The sequence below is a fragment of the Strigops habroptila genome, chromosome 4 (genome assembly GCF_004027225.2).
Source record: "Strigops habroptila isolate Jane chromosome 4, bStrHab1.2.pri, whole genome shotgun sequence".
Classification (NCBI taxonomy): domain Eukaryota; kingdom Metazoa; phylum Chordata; class Aves; order Psittaciformes; family Psittacidae; genus Strigops; species Strigops habroptila.
The window spans coordinates 60,795,984-60,811,824 of NC_046358.1; the positions used below are offsets into that span (position 1 = coordinate 60,795,984).

General features: G+C 39.4%; 1 long non-coding RNA gene across 1 annotated transcript; it reads right to left on the reverse strand.

The window, feature by feature from the left end:
• Nucleotides 1-3,017: 3,017 nt before the first annotated feature.
• On the reverse strand, nucleotides 3,018-15,305 carry LOC115607634. Its single transcript, XR_003991303.1, has 3 exons — nucleotides 15,147-15,305; nucleotides 6,134-6,294; nucleotides 3,018-3,195 (listed from the first exon to the last, which is right to left on the reverse strand). It is a non-coding gene; the product is annotated as an uncharacterized LOC115607634 (long non-coding RNA).
• Nucleotides 15,306-15,841: the final 536 nt, after the last annotated feature.

Below are 15,841 nucleotides of genomic sequence, written 5' to 3' on the forward strand. Positions count from 1 at the left end.
CTTACTGCCCTAATTTATGATTGTTGCAAATTCACAAGCTGTGAAATGTGTTGGTCACAGAACTGGTGGCAATAATTTCAGAATATGAATGAGAGCATCTGGGTTGCTGTTTACCTTTGTTTCACAAAGTCAGCTTTTTATCTTTGCATCATTTAACCTCAGAAATATGGCTGGATTAGGCAGGCAGATGGAGCCTTGTATGGAACAGAACATTTGCTTTCCGTAACTTCGTTAGTTTCTTCTGTGAAAAAACATACCATTTGCTTTCCCTCTGCTGTTCCTCTGCAAGAATACAAATCAAAGTAATATAAATAGAAATAAGCAGCAGCTTCCCTCTGTGAAAGAAATAAGGATGCTGGGACTCAGAAATTCTTCATTTTATTTTGGCTCTATAGTGACTTAGATAAAGCGAAGGCCCAGGCAGCAAGCCTGCATAACACTCAAATCTCATGTAACCCTATTTTGCAGACTTTCATTACTGCATGTAAACTTTGCTTGGTTTTAGTTACAGATGAATTTCTCTGCGCCTAACTTTAATGCCTTTGAGTTTCAGTTTCCATATCTGTAAAATGGGAGAGAGATGATAAAGCTTTCTCCAATAGTTGTCAATTGCCTTGAGTTTTCCTTGGGCTGAAAACTGTGGTAATGAGTCTTGCTATTGTTCACCAACAGTGGAATCCATTGTAGAGAGTTACTGTGTGCTAACACTTTTTTGTGCTTGATGTCCAGAATATTTGAGACTAATCCAGGTGTAGCTTGGTGTGATTTAATGGTCTGTGTTATGTGAGAGTTCAGATGAGGTAATGACAATGGCTACTTCAAATCCATACCCCAGGAAGATTTTTTTTTACCAGAAAAAAAGAGAACCCTCACTTGTCTGGTGATTGGTGACTCTGAATCAAGACACTGCCACTCTGTGTTACCCAAATCAGGGTCATTCTTTCATTGTGGTGTGACTGGATGTAACATCCCAGGCTGCATTTGTTTGAGAACCCTCTTGAGACTTTTCTGAATTGATGGGTTTGTAGAAACAGAACTTAAAGACTATTGTCACTATATCTCATTTTCTGTTTTCACTTTACTTGTGTCAGCTTTGCTGAGTTTATAGTAAATATTGTTTGTGATGGCTTCTAGTGATTGCTTGGCTTCTAGTGTATTTATGGAGATAATTTCAACTGCTTGAGTACTACTTTTACTGCCCAATGCCTCCAGGTCTCTTGGTACAACACATACATATTAAGCATCATGTTAAGGACTGCCAGCTTTAAGGGGATTGATTGAGGCCAAAAAAGATAGAAAGATTTTCTTGGGAAAGACAAGGAGTTTTGCATCCCATGAGAAATTAAACTGTTTCCTCCTGCTTCCAGAAGGGTCCTGTCTCTTACGGCCAGCACTGGAGGTTGAAAAACCTTCCTTCCTCCTCTCTGACTGGCAAAAGGTTTACAGCTAGGGCACTCATTGTGAGCCAGGGGCTGAAAGCCTTAGCTCAAAAGGAGGTAAGTAGGGAGCTCAGTTCACCTTTGGTCTCTTAAACCAGGTTTGGGTCCAGGCTGTCTGTCAAGCTGAAGAGAGGTCTCAGACTAGATCGCTCAAAGGACATGGTGAAAGCAAGTGTTGCCAACAAATTGGCAGTTCCTGATGGGGTTGTTAAGAGAGAGGAGAACAAAATCTGTCCTTTTGTGTTTGAAAGGTTAAAGATAAGGCTAAACATTGTCTACTGCTGTGAAGAATTGCCTCTGAGCACTGACGCAGAGGTAACCCACCAACTGTGTTGTGCTGCAAGCTGCTGTACTGCTGAGGCTGTTCAGGTACTGTCTGTGGGGGTGGCTCTTTGCAGGTGACCAGTCCAAATCACTCCTTTGGATAACGTCTTCAGAAATGCAGACGAACGAGGAGGCTGGTGCAGCCTGGAGCTTCTTATCCTATTGCTTCAAGCACTGAAGTTTGTCGGTTATTCTGTGTTGATTTTGGACCAAACAAAAAAGAGTTGATTCATCATTACTTGTTCACGTGTCTCTCATGTTTTTTGAAGAGCTTATTTACAGAGGTGTCATCTTGATGTTACTGATTTATCATACGCAGGATTTGATTAAAATGCCAAGGAATTCAGTTAGAAAACTAGTCTTCCCCTCATGCATACCTATTCTCTGTCTGGCTGTGTTTTGTTTAGTGTGCACTGTTCTTTTGAGGTTCTGGGTCTGCCATAGGCTGGGGCTACCTTTCTGGAGTTTAGTGTTGAAAAGCTCTTTGATAAATAATGTGAGAGGAACTCTACAAATATTTTCAAGTATTCTGAATGACAGATAGGTTTGAAATGTGATAGACAGGTTCCTCAGTGTCAGGGTTTTATCATGCTTGATGTGATGTGGAGATAGTTGGAATACCTTTGTAGCGTGCTACTGATAAGGACGTGTGTAGTGTATATATCCTCATTTCTGTCTTAACCTTTTTGAAAATATCAATTGTCAGTATTCCGGATAGTTTTCTTTCACAGACTGTAAATGGTTGGAGTTCCAGCTTCTCTTCTTGGCTGAGAAAAGTTTTTTTTCTGGTTTTCTTAGCTGTCACAGGACGTCATGCTTGGGTGGCCTATAATAAGTGCCTATTATTTATGTATAACTCAAGGAAACTGCTGAATTCCTCTTCTTTTAGATGTTAAGAATCTCACTTGATTCTAGGCAGGCGTCACAGTTTACGTTCATGGTCAGAGCATCCCTTTTCCAATTAGGGTACATTTCTTTTTCTGTGTTTCTCTTTTCAGGAACTTTAAAAAGGAATATTTTACTCAGCTGGTGGGTCAGTGATTCTAACTTAGTGTTTCATTAGTTTTTATTTCCTCTGCTGAATGCTAGAACTAGAGTTGCAGAGAAGTTCATCCAAGATTTTCTGCCTTTTACTGGATGATTAGGCTCTTAATAAACTTGGCTAATGTATTTCTAATTTGGATCCTTGTTCATTTATTGTACCATTGAAAGGAAGAATTCACAAGAGAGGCTCAGGTTCATGTCAGTGTTTTCTTCTAAGGTTTCCTCAGCCAAGGAGTCCCTGACCACCACATATGGCTCAAGAGTCTTTCCAAATATAGTGACTTCAGGTAGTTCCAAAAAATTCAGTTCTGAGCCTGGAGTTCCATTGTTCCTCCATGGGTCCTCCATGATACCACACTGAGTCCTGCCTTCTTCCCTAGTGCAATATCTGTAAAAACAAATGTAATTAAGCAAATATTAGATTAATCTCGATCCCATTGTCAACTTAATTCCATCTAATTTGGCTAATAGTAATAGTCTTGCAAATTCTGTATTCTGGAAACTTTCTGTTTCCTGCTTTTTCTGATTATATGATACTAAATGGGCAAACAGAGGTGATTGATTGTACTGCAATGCAAGCCTTTCCCCCAGGTCTATTTCAGAAACTCCTGATGCTGCTAGTCATGGAGTCAGTTTCCACTGTAAGAAGATACAATATTTATGAATTAAATTAATGATGCCATTAATTTTGCAGTGTTAAATTTGTGATCCAAGCATGAAAGTTTAAAATTCTTTCCCAGTCAAATCCAAAATGCAGCTGTGGGTTTCTCACAGTGAGGACGGAACAAACAGAAGGGTCCTAGGGAAAACAATACCCGTGGTGTGATGCAGTGTATCTTGCTGTTTTGAGTAGTAGCTTTTGTAAATAGCTAAGAATTTTGTCTACAGTTTATAAATAACTTTTGTACAACAACAGCTGCAGCGAAGCAGCTCAGATTATGCAACTGCTTTAACAGAGTCTGGACTAAACTAGCCCGGTTGTAATCAGGTTGAAAATTTGTTACCTGGGAGTTGAGAAATGAGCCTGAAAGAGGCAGGAAATTGCTTCATAGGGGTAACTGAGATCCAAATAGTCAGGAAGAGAGTTGCAGTGGCTGAGAGATCTGCCTGAGAGAGGACTGTGATATTGAACGTTACATTGGCAGTGATGGGAGCTAAACTCAGCAGCAGCAGGATCTGCAGTTCATCAGTTCTGACATCCAGTAGGTGTCATTGCAGCCAACTGGGAATATCAATCACAGGACGCAGGGAAGATTTGTCAGGGTGCAGGGTGGGAGAGAGGGAAACCCAAGTCAAAGTACATGATTTCAAAGCTGTAAATCTACAAGCACTTTCGGAAAAGGATGCCTCTACTTATATTTAGATTTCTCTAAATACAAACCCCGTGATTTCTCATCATCAGCCTCATGTTTTTGAAGACATCTGTGTTTAGTTTACTGCAGGTTAAAAAAAAAAAAAAGTAAAAAAGAATTAAACTTTTCTATCCCTCCCTGTGAATTTGGTTAGATTAAAAATGAGCACACTTTCTGTGCAAAGGAAAGGTACAGTCTACAGTTAGAGCTGTGATGAATTATTATCAGGAAGGTTATTTTAATCTGTAGTGGTTGATCTACAAATGGCAAGTACTGCCTTGGAGAAAGTAGTTTATCATGGGCCATAAAGCTAGAATGGTAGTGCTATGTTCAGAGTCATGGTTTTATCTTAAAGGGACCTTTTCTTATGATTTGGCTTAATATAGAAGCCAATAGGACTACTCGCAGATCTAAGAATAATTCATGTAAGTTAGAACTGCAAGTGTAAGCCATATTTTCATATGTGGTGCTGGTGACAATGACATAAACCAGTATTTAAAGAGAAGGATTTGAGATTTCAGGTGGCTGAGTTTTGCATTACACAAAATTATTTTTTGGATGCAAGATTTTTTCTCTTGTGGCAACTCCTAAGTTTACAAGATGATGTCTGTGGTGTTTCTGAATTACTCACAGTAGCAGTTATTGCATTATGTGTAAGGGTTTGGCCTATTCCTTTAGAAAGTTCCTCAAACATCTTGAGAAATTGTCTTTTAATTGAAAACCACGAAGCAGTTAATACATATGCCTCCAACATCTTTTAAAATCCAAATTATTTTTAGATAGATGATATTTATCCATTCAGGACTGACCTGGGTTAGCTTCAAAAGATCAACTTCTGTTAGTGTTATTCAAAGAATTGCATGGTTAAGGCTCAAATTCGATGTTTGGGAATGCAGTGTATCGTGCACACACACACACAAACCCATGTATTTGGGCTAAGACTAAAGGGTGTAGATTTTCTTAAAGCACATTTTGAAGTGTTTTCCTCAACACTTGCACAGCTCCAGACTATAAATTGTTTAGACGGCCTTTCAGAATTTATTTACAAACAGTGGAGGGTACAGCAGAAGCAGCCATATGTGATCACTGCAGATGAGTTATTCATGTTAACATTTACTAAACATTACTACCTAAACGAGAGATATTGTGAGCTTAATTTGGAAAGATATTTGACCTGCAGCACACTCTGTCCAGTAGCCCCAGTAAAGGCACAGGAACATGGCACAGCAGATAAGAAACTCCCTTTAGTCTCCCTAGAAAACACTAGGGCTCCACAAGCAATTAGTGCTATTTCTGTGGAAACAAAGATGTATCCTTAAAGAAAATTCCTGTGAAATAAAAATAACAAAAATAGCTTAAAATATACTTCAGAAATGTTGGGCCAGTTCCACAGAGACATAAGAAAACACAACTTGAAAGGAAGGCGGAGCTGTTTATCAGTGGAGAGATTTGCAAAATGGCATAAACACAGTCAGCCCTTGCTGTGAGGATACAGAATCCTTTCTCTGAAATACTGTACTCTTCAAGAGAGTTCAGAACATGGTCAGACTGATTTGAAAATCTTTTTAATTAAGTACCCTGTTACAGTTTCTTATAATTGGCACTTGCTCTGGTTGCTTTCAATCTATTGATTGCAGATACTTTCCATCAAAACAACTTTTACTTTAGAAGACCCTAACAAAGTGACAACCTAAACAGTTTCCACTGGATGCGTAGTTACGATCTTCTCTGAGTCCCAGAAGACAAGAATATTCCTTCTACCAGGGTGAAAATTGCATACATGGGGTGAAAAGGTAAAGCAGCTGCCCAGGATCTGGTACCTATTAACTGATGGGTTTTCTTCAGACCAGGAGGTAGTAGTTTAGCAGTTTTGCTAAACGGTGCGTTGGTGATATACAGAAACTGTGATTCTGCCAAGGAGGTGAAAGACCCACTCCCCAGAGCTTTCAAGACTCCCAAAAAGCAGCTACTAACCTAAGTGCATTTGTGGGCATCTGAGTGCATCTCCTGAGCATTGGTGCCTGCCAGACTGGGTAGAAATGTTACTTCAGTTTCAATTGTATCTCTGTGCCTGTGTTTGCTTTACAAATCTGCTGTGCTCCTTTCCCCCTCTTCACACATCCTTCCAAGGGCAGCTGTAAGAGAATACCAGACAGGTGGTTCTTGGTGAGAAATGGACAGTGTTGTCAGAAAGCTGTATGAAGCTTGTTTCTGATTACTTACTATGCTTGATCTGTCACTGTGCTAGGTTTTGTGCTGGCAGGGCACTGGTGACAGGTCTAGGGGGCACGCCTCTTGCCTGTATTTTAAAAGCCTAAAATTGATTAGCATCCCTCTTGCCCAAGTGTGAATTGGTTGATATTGGCAGAGACAGTGGCATCAAGATGCACATTCTTACACCATTTCTGACTGCATACAAACAGTTATGCTAAGCTTGAAGGGTAAAACCTTTGAACAGTCATAATAAACAGGTAAGTATTGCACAAGTAAAACAGCAAACAAATGTAGTAACAGAAGAAGTACTAACTTCCATATAAAAGAATTATACATGTATACAAATGATTTGTCACTTAGAGATTACTTTGACTTGAATCCAAGTCAGTACTTGTTCCCATCTGAATCTTTCTGTTCAGTTTTATTTCAAATCCCTTTTCCAAGCTCTGAAGAGTGTATTTGAGATGGCTAGTTTCCTAATGTGTTATCATAGTGACTAAAATAAATTCTGATCCCTTCCTGTGACGGAAAGAGAAAATCATACACATTTCTTAAAAATCAACTTTTTGCATATAGCTTTTAGATAATTTCTAATCGACGGCCAGTGTACTTCAATGTTCAAAGGAACCTCTTCACTGAAATAACACTTTCGTTTATTATTGGTTGGACTGGAAATCTTTCATGTGGTACTTACTTACTCAGATCAGGTTTCTCTCTGTGTTGATCAATAGTCCATCTCCTAAAACTGAAATACTGGTCTGATAACTGTAATCCTGCCTTTTAACTTTGATAACTCTTTTAAGTTCAAGAGATAAAGATGCTAGAGAATTTTTTGTACACTGCAAAGATTATTTGCAAGTTTAAGTTGACCCTGTACACATTGGCTTCAAAAAGTTTTATATTCTCCTGTAGAAATGTTGAGGATGTATTAAAGAAGCTGTTCTAACATATGTTGGTTAAATAATGGATGTTAGGAGATAGAATTGCAGCCAGTGAGAAACAATTTGCATAAACATACTATAATTTCAAACATACTAATATTTCAAACAATATTTTAAACCTTTAGCCAATGAGGATGCGTGCTCTGCATTTCAGAGATTTTTAAGTAGCATGTTGAAGTTGGAAGTTGTTAAAATCTACAACTTTGAAAACATGCCCAAGTTAGAAATCCTTTTAGTTCTGTCTGCATCTATTTTTACCTTTTCTCTCCTCATGTGTATGCTACCAATGTGGAATAGTATTTGGTGGCAAACAAATAATCCAAATTGTGACATAACCCAGAAGGAAAATCTGACAGAGATCACCGACAGAAACAAAAGCTTTGCTGATATGCCTGGCTGCTCAATACTGCTGAAAAGCTGTACAAAGCAGGTACAAAGGAATCAGCAGAAAGACCATCTTACTATAAGTCCCACATTTCTGGAAATGCTGAGATTAATAATTAAAACCAAACCAACCAACCAACCAAAAAAAACCCAACAAAAAAACCCCACAAAAATCTCCCTTGAGGGGCCATAATTGCTTTAAAGTTATGTCAGCCTGAATTTAGGAAGATGGTCAGCCCTGGCTAACCAGCTGTAGATCAACCTGCTTAAGCTGGGGGTGGGCCAGATGACCTCCAGATGTCCCTGCCAGCCTCAACCGTGATTCTTTGGAGACCAGAATATTACTGGGATGCGAGTTGGAGTGTTCTGTATATAAAAACAGCCACTCAGTAGACGTTTCCTCAGATTAATTAGTTATTTTTTTACTATTATTGTGTTCACCTGCCCAATAAACCTGTGCTATCATTTCATAGTTGAACATGCACTGGAACCTCACCCAAAGCAAGGCCAGTAATTCAGCCTTCCAAAATAAAGAGACAAGTTTATTTGTTTTTAGAAATCCATTTATTAATGTCTGTAAAGCATAAAGCCCTCGTTGGCCCAGGGTGTTGTGTGAATGGCACAGAATGCTGTGTCTCTGCCTCTCTAGCGCTGAGCTGTAGACCAAACACTTTTGCGCTGAGCAAATGTGAGTTTTTAGCAAATACTGGTCAAAAAACAAAAGGGAAAACAGCAGAAAAAGACTAATATATTGATTTTCAGGAAATTAGCTGACCTCGGTTGTGCCAATTACTAGTTACAGGAGAAAAACATTTCATTCTTTGATTCTAGTCCTTCACCTTGGAGCCTGTTATTATGTGCACTCATCAGTCTTTGTTCACTGGTATATACATATCAATATATATGTATAGTTCTTTTTTCCTTAGTATTTTTAAATCCAAATTTTCTAGTAGGATACACATTATGCAGATGCCATCAATAATCATTGTTTTGTAAGCATTAACTTTCCATATTCTCACAAAAATGATTATATGATTTTTGCCATGGAAATTCCAGCTTAGATGGTTCTTCTAAGGCAGGGATTGATTATGATTTTGGAGTGTAAAATTTAACAAGCACATCATAATTTAGTTAACTGCTTTTAAAGAGATTCAAAGTTTTGAATTGCAAGTGCTTAAATTCCCAAGTTCCCGGTATCACTGCTGGTACTAGGTGAAATTACTTTAACTCAGAGAAAGACCTTAGAATTCAGAAACTGAGCAAGAGATTAGAATTTAGCCTCTTGGCAGGGGAAGGGAACATTTAAAGCATGCTTACACCAGGATGGCAGCATGAACAATATAATAGGCACAGCCTCTAAAAGCAGCATCTACATAAGATGTAAATCTGGTGGTGGAAGACTCAGCGAAGGCTGTGAGTTTGAATACTTCTGAGTTAACTGGAACAGGGGAGGAATCCAATTGGTCATGAATCTGTCTCTGTTTCTCCTGGCCGCCTGAGGGTCTCTTAAAGTACTGTGTGACAAGCTCTCCCTTTATTTGGGCTTTCATTCGGTGGGGGAGTAAAGGTAAAATTCCATTTAACTCTCAGACTCAGGTGGATAGTAGGTTCCTTTCCTTTTCCTTCGTTGAGGGGGATTTTTTTATTTAAGGAAGGTCTTTGTTGTTCTCCTAAAATTCCAAACAGTTTTCAGGGGTGAAGATGCAAAAAGAATTGTTCCTACTGCACTGAAGGCTTTTTCCCCCTGAGTATCCCAAAGACAGGAGACAAAATACAGCAAATCTTTCTGAAAACATAAATGCTGACTCTCAGCAGAGCACGAACCAGGCTTCATCAATCAGGAGACTACGAGCAACACCATGAGGCTTACACAAACAATCACACACGCTTGCACACAGACTCTGTGCTTATCTCCTCACAGCACAGATTTGCTGCAAAACTTTTGTATCATTCAGTTATCTGCTCGCTTTTTTAGAGAACATTTCTGTACAGCCTGTATCTGAATCTCTGTAGAAGAGATTCAATTTTGTGAACTGTGAGGGCTTAAATTCAGGCAAAATTAAACAAAAAGGGTTTTTTTACAGTGATGTAGCCTTATTCTGGTATTGCTCAACAAAGCGAAATGAGGACTTAGCGTTTGTAGTGATATATAGTATTTACTTTAGTGTCATTTGTAGGTGTGGCTATTAGGGAAAAAAGAAGGGGAAATCGTTGCAACATCTTCCTTTTACAAAGTACAATGAAGAGTGATGTTAATTGTAATTATTATTTCAAAGCTGCTGAACATTAGCTTTATATTTACCATGCAGCAGCTTTTTCTTCCCCTAAGAAACTGAGCTGAATCTTAGTAGAGTGCAATGGCAGTATAAAGTGATTAGAAAATCCCCGCAGCTGGTAGCGTAGGAAGTGGACACTCCCTAAAATCTCCCTTCTGTGCTTTTATTAATGGTCATGCTCAGTAAGTGACCTCATCACATAGCCCAGATTGGAAGCGAGGGGGTCTATTAGGAACTAGAGGTGTTCCTAGTGGCCTATAGACAGTTTGGGGAGACAGTAGTGATTTAAGTCCTTAAGATTTTTAAAGCTGCATCAAGTACTGCTCTGCATGACAAAACAGCCCACAATCCAGAGTGGAAAAGTAAGTTAAATCTGCTACTCATGTGGGCAAGTACTGTATTTTCAAGAGGTATTGCAGCCGCAGAGTTATGCTGGTACTAAATCCTGAGCCTGCTGGTGTGTGCAGAGAGGGTCTCAGCTGTGTCTGTCACCCTAGGCTAGGAATCAGCCTTTCTGTGCAAGGGTTGGCTTCTCAGATCAGCCTGTGGCATCTGGAATACCCGAGTAGGAACTGCAGGGTGAGATCCAGTTGTAGATAAAATTGTCTTATCATTTGTGGTTTTAATGAGCTAGCTTATGATACCTTGTGGTAAGTACGATAAAGAGACAGCAACAAAGAGCAGCTATATCCAGTTACTTGTAGCTTTGGTTTTCAAAAAACTTGTATTATTTCTTTGGCAAAAAATGGGGGAGTGGTAGTGGCACTGGATGAGAGGGAGAACTTAGCCTGAAGTAGAGTTTCCTTTTGCCAAGAGCAAAGAAATTATAAAAACAAATTCTTGGCTGAAAACTTGAAAGGATGGGTTTGGAATGTTATCTTTAGGGACGTTACAATCTTGGAGCTTCCAGTCATACCCCAGATAAAGCGCTTTGTTTATACATTACCCTACTTCATGTACAATGGCTTCTATGGTAGGCAAGCTGTAAGTATTCATCCTGGGTTTGGATGACATATAATTTACTTAGATGTTTGGTTTGGGTTTGGTTTTTTTTTTCTATAATGTGCTACTTTTATATATCACACACATGACCTGCATTTTTTCAGCAGGTGCTAATTAAACTGCTCAGACAAATTTGATGTTGTAGTTATAGGATTTATTCAGGTGTAAATGCTGAGGAAGCCAAGAGAAGCAGTAGAAATATACAGTATTTAAATCAGTGTGATCTGGAGCAAAATCCAGAAGAGATTTTTTGTAACACCTTTTACATCCACTTCAAACTTTGATTTTAGATTTTATCTTTGTGTTTTGTTTTAAAGAAAATGAGGCTTTTGGAGTTGTTGCGATTGAATTCATTTTTATACTGATGAATTATCCAAAGCGTGACATTTCCAGAAATATGCATACCTTCATGACAGAGATCACAGTTTGAATAGTATCTAGCATAACCAGTAATTAGTTGAAAAACTCTGTGCCGTACAGCAAGTGATGAACACCCCTCTTTACTGGTGAAAACAAATCACAAAAGGCTACATTTTGGGCTTGTGGACTTAGATAATAAAAAGTGGGTATGGTTCTGGCTTCCACCGGAGTCAATAGCAGAGCTCCTGTTGCCTATGCTAGCAGCAGGATTTCCCTCTGCACAGCAAAGGATGGGAGAGCTGTGACCGTTTTTGAGGCTCGGTGCGAACTTTGGTTCTCCTCAGTGCTACGGAAATACTTAGATTGCTTCTATGAGTGCGTGGCATTTCCATGCCTTTTAATTCTGCTTGGGAATTTGCTATTTCTAGTGTGACAGTGGTGAGGGACTACAGAACAGAAAGTGTGGTCTTTTAAAATAAATTTGTGTTGGTTTTGTGGGATCTGCTTGGTGCTTCACACTTGCTTTAGCAGTAAAAGTGACTTGTGCTGACAGCTGGAGTAATTGCTGTGCGTGGAATAAAACTGACTGTCTCACTCTGGTTCTAAAATTTAACTGGATTCTTGCAGATCTAAGCTGCTGAAATACTTAGATAAATTTTTGCTGTATGCAATAAAAATGGTTTATATGTTTTTTTCTGATGCTTAACTGTGCAGAATAGACATGTAACCATTATTGAAAGGTAAAAAAAAGAATGGGATGACTTTGGAGGCAATACATTTTATTTTTATGTCCTATTCTTTCTCATTGTTTTTTGGGGGGTTTTTTGTGCTTTTTTTTTTGAGTTCTTCTACTGCTTTTCCCAGGTCCCCTTGAAAGGGGACCAAGTCCCAGGAGACTTCTGTAGACATTTAGAAAGGTGAAACACCTTTTTCTTTGAGAGGTGACAGAGCTCTAACTTTAAACTGTGTCATCTTAAAGGGAGTTAGGAGACATCTACTGGTGCGGCAGGTAGGGACTTTCTCTGAGGGGAGGTAGAGCTTTCAGCAAGTATCAGTGACTGTCCTGTCAAGACATTTATTGCAATTTCTGCCCGCTTCCTCATTTGAACATTGTTTAGAAAATATGGCAGAGGCATGAAGCTGGCCACACTTCTACTGCATGCCACTGGAGAGAGGTAGTGGACTGGGCATTTTCATAATGATCAACTCGCTTTTGAAATCAGCAAACCATGTGTTTTGAAGGTCAGTTAGAGGAAGGGATAACAGCATGTTGTCTTGTGAATCTTCTCATCTCACTGGTCGTTTTTGTCATGTCATTACGAGCTAGCTACAACAAAAGTTCTTTTGTTTTTTTGGCTTCTTTTTCTGCAATGCTGTCTCAGAAGATAATGGGAGGATCTGTTTTTAATGCAGCATACTTGAGGAAGATAGAGATGCTATTTAAACTCTGTGCTGTTCAGCAGTAATAATGAGTTTCAAGAACCTTTTGCACTAGTTTAGTTATTAGCTCTAGGATTAATTGTATGTCTAACAATCACGGTGGGTAGCAGCTCAAGGGAGTTCTCTTCAGGAGCTCCCTGGCATGCCTCTGTTCACATGGGCATCAGCACAAGCAGGTTTCAGCTGAAGGTGGAAGCACTAGAAAAGCCAACTCTGTGACTCTTTGGGGAGACAGAAAAACATTCAATAACAGAAGGATTTGGGGAGACTTTTTGACTGATCCTTACTGATCATACTAAATTGGCATAAAGAACTACAGGAAACACAACTGCATGTGATAATTTCTATCACTTGACAGTATGACCAGGTTCTGTTACACCTGGCTGTGGCAGGAGTTGAAGAGAGCCTGAGATATCAGCTATGTGCAGTAAATTCACACTTGTACAGACAGAAAAAAAGTGTGTGTTCCTAAGAGTGACCTGGTTTATTTTTCTGTCCTGTTATGCTGGCTATCATTAGAAGACTTTTAAAGAATCGTTGTTTAATTTCCATTCTTTCATACACAGTGGTGTTATTTTCTTAAACAGGATCTAGTTGAGCCATATACATGGGGGTGTGTGTGTGTGAGTGCTTTTGCCCAGAATGTCGTAAAGCTCGTGATCAGCATAAATGGAAAACCCCACATTCTTGCTGCCTGCTGGAATGCACAGCTGCGTTCTCAGAAGAACCAGACAGCCCAAAAGGCTTCTCCTGTCTTTTCTTTTTGTTTGGCCTTGAGTTAGGTGCCTATTTTCTGTTTATTTCCTTTGCAAGACTACATGTTTATTGTCATGCATGTAGGTGCTGGGTTTTGGTCAGAGGACACAGTTCTTTTCTGGAAGCTACTGAGAAGAAAAGAGAATTTCCTCTGTATGTGAGATTTCTTGACAGAAACAGGTAGCTCATTGCTAAATGAAATCCGCATGAAGTGTCCACCATCTGCACAGTTGTATTCTTCTGCACAGTCTGATATAAACATTGTTTTCTTGGACCAGCAAATAGCTTTGATTCCAGATTAAATCCTCAGGCTGTTTGTCAAGTTTACAACTACCAGAACAACCTGTCACTGAAAGCAGTGAGCAGCAGATGTGGGTAGCTGATGTTCCCTGATTGATATTAGTCTGGGGGTTTACTTATAGCAGGAACAGGGGATCAGTAAGCTATAGCAGGGACAAAGAAAATTAATATTTGCAGAAGAGGATTTAGAGCATGACTGAATGCCACACAGTGACTAAAGGCTACATCCAGCTGATAGCTGGCACAGATTAAGGATCCCAAATCCTGGAGCTCTTTCCACTTTAGGATTGTACCCAGTGACTCTCCTAGCTCATGTGCAGGCAGTTGCTACTGTTCGCACAAGGCAGTGTGGTCAATGGTGCTGTAGAATTTTGCTCTGTTTCTGCTATCGGTACTTTTCTCAAAATGATTCATAAAACTAGAGCTCGGCTATGGTAAAATAGTTTATTGTAGCTGTCATATTTTTCCCCTTTAGGCAGATAAAGTTGTCTTTCTTTCCAAATTAAAAGAAGAACTGCAAACAGAGGAAGAAATCTGTATTCTAGTGCACTGCATTGTCAGCCACAGAACTCTTGTTTTTGGTTACATTGTTTAAGTTGAAGAGAAACACTTATTTATCTGAAGTAAGGTAATTTTATAGGTTTATAAAACCTGCATTTTCTCTCATGTTTCTCTCCCCCTAATTTTAGCCATCCAGAGAAAACCTTAAACTGTAAAATAAATCTTCAAATGCTGCAGAAGGCTGAGCACAGCTTTTACTACATACCTTTGCAATTAGAACTAATTTACTGCCCTGTGAGATGGAGGGAAATGGGCAAGGTACTTCTTGGATAAATATACCTCAGTAAGAAAAGCATAGCTGCTCTGTAAAAGTTATCTGCTTGTGTTCAGCAAGTATCAGGGTCATTCTTACAGCTACATACCGCAGAACGTTAATTAATGGGGCTGCAGCTGGTGGTACCACTTTGGCTGCTTCAGCTCGGCCTCTTATTCCATATTTCTCAGGTTCGTATGACCAGTCTTGGACCACATCCCATCACTTTTTCCCCCCAAAGTACAAAAAGTACTTAAGTCTCTACTGGAAAACTGCCAGGCTTTCATAAAAAGAACAGAGCTGTTGTTTCTTTGCTATTTTTGTCTTCTCTGCCAAAAAAGACACCATGTTGCATTGGCAGTTGTATATTTTAAATTGCCTCCTGTGGTGAGCCCCTTGGGCCAAAACCCAGGCTTTCTACAGCCAGTGGATGTCCAGTACGTTGCTGAAACAGTTCCATAAACCTTGGGGGGCTGGGTTGCCTTACGACTAGATCTTACCGTGGCTGTACTGGAGCAAGTGTCTTGTGGTCTGATGGAGGTGGTTCTGCCCTCCCATGGTTTGTGAGATGAAACATCCTGCCACGAAAGGCAAGTCACCTCATCCTCACTGTGCAGGGTTTTGTTCTCCAGGAACTTCTGAAACTGAAACAGAAAGGAGTAAATCTCCCCTCGTTGCTTTAAGTCCCTTCAGCATAGAAGGCAATTTCACCTAAATGTAATGGAAATTTTAAAACGAAGGAGTTAACTGCCAAAAGCATTTAAAAATAAAATCGTAAGCAAACTCCAACCCCTCTACACCCCCACACCACCCCATCCCTCCCATACTTACTTTGCCAGTGCCTGATGAATTCTGACGAATTATCATTTAAGATAATACTTTGGACTGTGAGAGGTAAGATTTCATTGCCAGAATACAGTCCGTTCCCTGACCCCCGTATTTATGTCTGAATGAATAATCTGACTGGCCTCTTCTGTAATTGCTGCATCCTAATCTGGGATGTGCAAAAACCTTCTGAGAATTAGTCTTTTTGTAGGTTATTGTTACTGCAGACACAATCTTCAGCTCCAAACAGTATTGGAGATATTTGTATTTAACTGTACAGCACCTCAATATGTGTGTTTACTGTAATTTATAATTCTGTTACTTAGTGTCACTTATATGTATTCCATAAATATATCTATCTATATAAAAA